Consider the following 6,137-nt stretch of genomic DNA (forward strand, 5'->3'; position numbering starts at 1 on the left):
GTATTTAGCAGCATCCCTGGCTTCCGCCCACCAGACGTTACTGACACCCTTCCCCCAGGTTGTGATAAACAAAAATGTTCCCAAACATTTTCAAGTGTTCCTTGGGGGACAAAAATCACTCCTGGGTTGAGACCTACTAGTCTAAATGAATGATTCTTAGGATATTAATTTCTAGTGTAGATTACTTATTAGGCAAGACTTCAGGTTAAACATAGGGTTCAGGCAGACTCCAGTCAAGGCCGAGTGGCCTTGGAGATAGTGAGGCCCTGAGAAGGCCAGGTGGGCCCCAAAGGACAAAGGAAGGGGAGGGAGGTGGGCACTGTAGAAATCTCAGCTGTGTTCCAAGCTGGCGGGACTCAGAGATCACCACCACCAGCCTCCGTTTCTGGTCCTTTTTGGCCTGGAGACGTTAGTGGAGCATAATGAGAAAAGTTTCTTAGTCTGGGTCTTAGACAAAACAGTCCTGGGGATGACAGAGGGCCAGGTGACAAAGATGAAAAGAAAAGAAATGTGATCTTGCTAATGGTACCCAGAAAGTTCAGGGAGGCTTTGGGGTAAAGACTTTTATAAAGGACAGGTGGGGGAGGTGAGCAGCAAGGGGAGATGAGAAGATAGCACATAAAAGTGGTTGAAAAAACACAAGCCAATAATGAGCAAACTCTATCACTGTATCGATGTGGTTCCCCATAATATGCCTGTCTCTTTTGAAAATACAACAGAAAACTTTCCATCAAACTGTTTTCTGTCAAAGGCTAGCCCCTGACAGATTGTGGCATATGGTGGTTTGTCTTTTAAGTCACTGGGGTTTTCTCACTCAACTTCGCCAAATGGTGGCTGTAATTATGGAAGTAAATGCCTCTCAAATGACAGCTTTTTTTCCTCCTTAAAAGAGTGAACATTTTAACAAGGGTGTCGAGCGGACCACAAAGAACTATGTGCTGCAGGACTTCTTGGAAGAGAGGCTGGAGAATGCTGTCCATCACTCAGAAAGGAGGCTGAGTTCCTCAGAAGGGCTGGAGCCAAAAGGTGAAAAGCCTAGAGCTCCAATCCAGGCTCGCCACTTGCTAGCTTTGGGGCCTTCCTTGGGCAGCATCCTTGACCTCTCTGAGCCCTGGTTTCCCCAGCCTTGAGGTGGCAGGATCAAAAAAGATCCCCTATAGGAAAGAGCTCCCTAAACCGAACCTGGGTGTGCAAGGAGAGTCATCCTCCTCGGCACCTCCACCACTACGTCTCTCTGTGACAGGTGAACAGCCCGCTGCCATTTTACGGAGGCCTCGTGCTATGTATTCAGGCCCCTGTCAGCAGGCTTGATGGATTAGATGACTGCAGATCTGATCCTCAGTCTCTTGCTTAAAATTCTTCCAAGTGCTCCTTGTCCCAACCATAACTTGGATGGCAAGGACCACCACAGTCCATCCCTTCTCGTGCTCAGCCTCAGATCTTGTAGCTTTGCATGTCCCATCTAGGCTCTAGCCATCCCAGAATGCTTGCCCTGTGCCAAGTATGCCACTTTCTCTCATTTCCAGGCCTTGGTGTTTGGGCTACCTTTGGCACAGAATGCTCTCTCCCTCTTCCCCAGCTCCTGACTTGAGTCAATTCTGCTTTTGCTTCAAGTCCCAGTTTGAAAGTAGCTTCCCCTGTGTTCTGGGCTAAATTGTGTCCCCTTTCAAATCCATATGTGGAAGCCCTGACCCCTAGTACCTCACAATGTATTTGGAGATAAGGCCTTTAAAGTGGTAATTTGGGTGACTTGAGGTCATAATCCAATATGGCTGGTGTCCTTATAAGAAGAGATTAGGACCTAGTACACAGAGGGAAGACCGTGTGAAGACAGCTGTCTGCAAGCCAAAAAGAGAGGTCTTAGGGGAAATGAACTTGCAGGCACCTTGATCTTAGACTTCTAGCCTCCAGAACCGTGAGAAAGTAAATTTCTGTTGTTTAAGCTCCCCCAGTCTGCGGTACTTTGTTATGGTGCTATGGCAGCCAGAGTAAACTAATACACTCTAGGAAGTCTGCCATGAATTCCCCGAGGCCAGCCGTGGCCTTCTCACACCATCTTTTGTTTTTCTTTTCAGAATACTTGTCATATGGTATTGTTTCCTTTTTACATTCTGTCTCCTTTTTTTTTTTTTCCCTTTGGTAGGGGAGAGAAACAAGACGTTACTTTAACATCAACGATGACGCTGTGTAACAACACAGGGAAGAGGTAGTGAAGAGAAGACTCTCAGGCTTCCTGTTCCCTAACCAGCCTTGACTGTGATGACAGCACCCCAGTAATCCGGAAGCACCTCACCTAGCCTCTCAATGGAGTGCGAAGGGGCAGGGAATTGGAAATCCGAGGCTCACAACTTAGAGAAGGGCTGATGGCAAGCCTGGGGCGAGGCTGCATGGCTGTGGGGAGGGCCGTGGGGCAGATCCTTGGCTATGAACATGCCCCCGGCCCTGCACAGGATGGAGTCCTTGGCGGCATCGTAGGGATGCTCCTGGGACAGGATCTCCAGAACAGTGTGAATGGAGCACTGTTGGGGTATCGGGCACAAGGCACACCATCTCTGCCATGTACAGGTTGATGGGCACGATGTCATTTTTGTCCCAGTTTAGAAACTGCTGGAAAGTGTCTTTGATCTCACAGATAGTTGATCCTTCACCACCAGGAAATGAGAGGGTGGTGGTTCTTGTTAAGTTCCCCTATGCCACCCAGCAGGACCCACTCACCATGTCCTTGTATCCAACCACTGCAATTAGCTTCCCCCTATTGCCATTCTTGCCAACAGGCAGAGCTCAGCTATCATGGCCTCTACACCCTGCCTCCTTTTTAGTGTGGGGGTTTGTGTTGGTTGATGAGATGTCTTGAGGAGTAGATGACTGAAGGTCTTGAGGTCAGGGATTGTGTGTCTCTGCACCATCAAGACCGACCTGATTGCCTAAAGGCATATAGATGACATGGAGTATGTTTTTCATAGGTGGATGGATATGAATGAAAAAATATGTCAGTTACCCAGATAATTTAGGCAAATGAAAACTCTCAATGCAGAATAGGCATGGATTTGGAGCTGTATTTTCCTAGGTAGTTTACCTAAATTCCCTAACTTCTAATAAAAACATCTATACCTCACTAGACCTCTGAAGTCACAGATTTCATATGTTCCCCAAATTTGGTCCTGGAATCATTAGTAAAGAAAGAAAATTTTCTGGTGGGTTTTTTATTCTATATCTTGGTTCTGTGTCTCGCCATTTCTGTATCACATTCCCCACAGGAGTCAGGAAGGGGAAGATAGAAGAGAAAAGAAAGATTCTTCGAGTAATTAGGAATCCACAATCTGGAAATTGTCAAACATCTAAACTTGGTGCGTCCCGCTGCAACTCAAATCCCTTTATACCGATTCCATAGGAAAGCAATTGGTCACCATTTTCCATGCAACCATCAATCATAGTGCACATTGACAGAGTTTAAAGGAGTAAGTCCAAACTTAGAGAAGTTCTTTTAAACAGTGGAATACCAATTCATGCTTTTAGTAATTGAAATTACCCAGTAATACCCAGTCTAGCTCAGCTTTTTTGATATTTGGATAGCAAACAATTGAAAGCCGTGACAGCCAGAGGAAACAATTAAGGAAACAATTAAGAAAATTAAGAGCTCACAAATACATTCATTTTTATCAACTTTGTCAGCTAAGTGTTCCCTTTAATTACTATTGATTCTCATAATAGTTTATTAACCCAATATGCCAGTTCGAGTTTGTCACAGATTATTGTGCACGGAGGAGAATTCATTTTCCGGTATTGGAGGGGAGTAGAGGCCAAGTGTTTTGGGAATAAATGCATCCCCTTATATATTTGTATCTGGTTTTTAAAATTGTTTTGCTTGGGCAGAACTTTATTTTATCTTAACTGAGTAGAGAGTCATCCTGACAGCATTTTAGATCCAAGCCCTAGCTTCTGAAATAGTATATTTACCCACGGGCTTTGTGGGGTGGTGCAGAAATGGAAGACAGAACTAATTTGATAAATCAAGTCAATAAAAACACCTTATAAATTTCATTATGAATATTTTATAAATGCAGCACAGGACCTGTGTAGAGTTGAGAGAATCAGGACAAGATTCATGTTTTGCCACCTGTGACTGCTCTTGAGTCTCACGTTTCCTCGTGATTTAAAATGGGGCTTTGTGATATCTACCTTACTCTGCCTTTCAGAGTTGGCATGGGGCCCATGAAGATCACAGAAGGGCTTCTTAAAGTTTAAAGTACACAGCAAGTTAAAGCATTACAGGTTTCCAATGAAGGACATAAAAGCCTCTTAGAGTAAATGCCTAGAACTGGAATCTCTCAAGATTTACCAATCCTGCTTAATAAAATAGAAATTAAACACCAATTACCATGGAAGGGAAAGCAGATTAATGTGGTGGCGCTTTACCTGAATACTAATTATGAGTTGGTAGATTCCATTACCAGGCTCAGGCAGGTCATGTTTTATTGGTTCATCAATAAGGAGCTCATGCTAATGGACTGGCATAAAATAACCTCTGAGGAACAACCCTGGCTTTCTAGCCAGAGACCATAAACTCAAAATAATTTACATGGCACAAAATCTATTTCCTTCCAGTCTGTAAAACAGTAATGAGAAACACCAGGCTGGGTAGAAAAACGAAGATTTAAAAGGTCACGGATGTCTCTACCTTTCCTTTCTTCACTAGGGCCAAAGCTACTGATACCTGTCTGGCCTAGAATTCCCTAGAAGGCAAAAAGGACAAAGATGTGGGTTTGCACAGGGTCTTTGAGGCAGGGGCATGTGTAGACGGCACCCACGTTTGCCCGTCTGTGGATCAGTTTCAGTCCCAGGTCATGTTGACTCTGACCCCCTAAGGCCGGACTTGAGCCTCGCCATGTCACAGTATATTCTTGAACCCTGGCCTCCTCGTGGAAGCCACTGCCACCAGCTAATTGAGGATGGCTTCCAGACTCTGCTTCCTCCCCCATGCCCTCGATGAACATTGGCAACTGCACCACCACTGGGCCTGTGTCCCTCAGCCCCCCTCCCTGCTGTCCCACCTCCCAGCATCAATCAATGAGGAGAAGTCCCCATGCTGAGGAACTTGGTCCCTGGGTCCCAAAGCATCCTGCTGGTGCACAGAGTCTTACAAGTTCTTTCAGGAACTTCTTGGGCTCTGAGCTATCTCCTTCTTCCCTGAGTCTCAAGATAAATATATTAAATTCATTAGACAAGGTTGGGTGACAAAACTCTCCATTGTCCTCCTCTCCCCTTTCTCCCCTGCCTCTCCACGTACAAATACATCAATAAATGCTCACTTCCCGGGCGCCTGGGTGGCTCAGTTGGTTAAGCGACTGCCTTCAGCTCAGGTCATGATCCTGGAGTCCCGGGATCGAGTCCCGCATCGGGCTCCCTGCTCGGCAGGGAGTCTGCTTCTCCCTCTGACCCTCCCCCCTCTCATGTGCTCTCTCTCTCTCATTCTCTCTGTCTCAAATAAATAAATAAAATCTTTAATAAATAAATAAATAAATAAATAAATAAATAAATAAATAAATGCTCACTTCCCTTCAGCCAGTAAAACCAAAGCCATCTAATAGAACCATTTGTGAACCAAATATCTACAAGAATCTCCAGTTTATGGTGCAGCCAGTCTGGGAAAGAATATGGAGTTTCCTCAAAAAGTTGAAAATAGAGCTACCATACAATCCAGCAATTGCACTACTGGGTATTTACCCCAAAGATACAAATGTAGGGATCCGAAGGGGTACATGCACGCTGATGTTTATAGCAGCAATGTCCACAACAGACAAACTGTGGAAAGAGCCTAGATGTCCATCGACAGATGAATGGATAAAGAAGATGTGGTATGTATATATATATATATATATACACAGTGGAATATTATGCAGCCATCCAAAAAAATGAAATCTTGCCATTTGCAACGACATGGATGGAACTAGAGGGTATTATGTTAAGCAAAATAAGTCATTCAGAGAAAGACAAGTATTATATGATCTCACTGATATGAGGAATTTGAGAAACAAGACAGGATCATAGGGGAAGGGAGGGAAAAATGAAACAAGATTAAACCAGAGAGGGAGACAAACCATAAAAGACTCTTAATCTCAGGAAACAAACTGAGGGTT

General features: G+C 44.6%; 1 pseudogene; it reads right to left on the reverse strand.

Annotated features, from left to right (window-relative positions):
• Window positions 1-291: 291 nt before the first annotated feature.
• On the reverse strand, window positions 292-3,432 carry LOC123862997 (V-type proton ATPase subunit F-like; annotated as a pseudogene).
• Between the last annotated feature and the right edge of the window lie 2,705 nt (window positions 3,433-6,137).

This window comes from Mirounga angustirostris, unplaced genomic scaffold (genome assembly GCF_029215605.1).
Source record: "Mirounga angustirostris isolate CCGP_5_RB_7025 unplaced genomic scaffold, mMirAng1.0.hap1 SCAF_1, whole genome shotgun sequence".
Classification (NCBI taxonomy): domain Eukaryota; kingdom Metazoa; phylum Chordata; class Mammalia; order Carnivora; family Phocidae; genus Mirounga; species Mirounga angustirostris.